This window comes from Lagenorhynchus albirostris, chromosome 17, assembly GCF_949774975.1.
Source record: "Lagenorhynchus albirostris chromosome 17, mLagAlb1.1, whole genome shotgun sequence".
NCBI classification, from domain to species: domain Eukaryota; kingdom Metazoa; phylum Chordata; class Mammalia; order Artiodactyla; family Delphinidae; genus Lagenorhynchus; species Lagenorhynchus albirostris.
In genome coordinates, this window is record NC_083111.1 from 32272011 (window position 1) to 32273529 (window position 1519).

A 1519-nucleotide genomic window follows, 5' to 3' on the forward strand; every position below is an offset into this window, starting at 1 on the left:
CTCCAGGCCAGCCGTGGCATGCTAAATCCCTGCAGGCTGTGTTCACGCAGCCAAACCCAGTCCTCTCCCTGCGCTCCAACCAAAGCCCGAGCCTCAGCTCCCAGCCCCACCCACCCCGGCCGGGGAGAAGAGAAACCTCTCGGGCTGGTTAGTGCCAGTCGGCACCAATCTTCTGTGCGGGAATCTCTCCACTTTGTCCCCCGCACCCCTGTTGCTGTGCTCTCTTCTGTGGCTCCGAAGGTTTCCCCCTCCGCCACCCACAGTCTCTGCCCTCGAAGGGGCTTCCTAGTGTGTGGAAACCTTTCCTCCTTCACAGCTCCCTCCCACTGGTGCAGGTCCCATTCCTATCCTTTTGTCTCTGTTTATTCTTTTTTCTTGTGCCCTACCCAGGTACGTGGGGGGTTTCTTGCCTTTTGGGAGGTCTGAGGTCTTCTGCCAGCGTTCAGTAGGTGTTCTGTAGGAGTTGTTCCACGTGTAGATGTATTTCTGGTGTATCTGTGGGGAGGAAGGTGATCTCCCCATCTTACCATTCCACCATATTCCCGGAAGCCATTTGGCAACTTTTAAAAGTGAAAAAGACAACTGCGGTTGAACACAAAAGGAAAAAATGGGACTTCCCTGTTGGCGCAGTGGTTGAGAGTCCGCCTGCTGATGCAGGGGACATGGGTTCGTGCCCCGGTCTCGGTAGATCCCACATGCCGTGGAGTGGCTGGTCCTGTGAGGCATGGCCACTGAGCCTGCGCATTCGGTGCCTGTGCTCCACAATGGGAGAGGTCACAGCAGTGAGAGGCCCACGTACTGCAAAAAAAAAACAAAAAACAAAAAACTCTAGAATGGATGAATAGCAGAATAACTGAGGCAGAAGAATGGATAAGTGACCTGGAAGATAAAGTAGTGGAAATAACTACTACAGAGCAGAATAAAGAAAAAACAATGAAAATAACTTAGGACAGTCTCAGACACCTCTGGGACAACATTAAATTCACTAACATTCGAATTATAGGGGTTCAAGAAGTAGAAGAGAAAAAGAAAGGGACTGAGAAAGTATTTGAAGAGATTATAGTTGAAAACTTCCCTAATGTGGGAAAGGAAATAATTAATCAACTCTAGGAAGCACAGAGAGTCTCATACAGGATAAATCCAAGGAGAAATACGCCAAGACACGTATTAATCAAACTGCCAAAAATTAAATATAAAGAAAAATTATTGAAAGCAGCAAGGGAAAAGCAAAAATAACATACAAGGGAATCCCAATAAGGTTAACAGCTGATCTTTCAGCAGAAACTCTGCAAGCCAGAAGGGACTGGCAGGACATATTTAAAGTGATGAAGGAGAAAAACCTGCAACCAAGATTACTCTACCCTGCAAGGATCTCATTCAGGTTTGATGGAGAAATGAAAACATTTACAGACAAGCAAAAGCTGAGAGAGTTCAGCACTACCAAACCAGCTTTACAACAAATGCTAAAGGAACTTCTCTAGGCAAGAGAAGGAAAAGACCTATAATACCCAACGCAAAA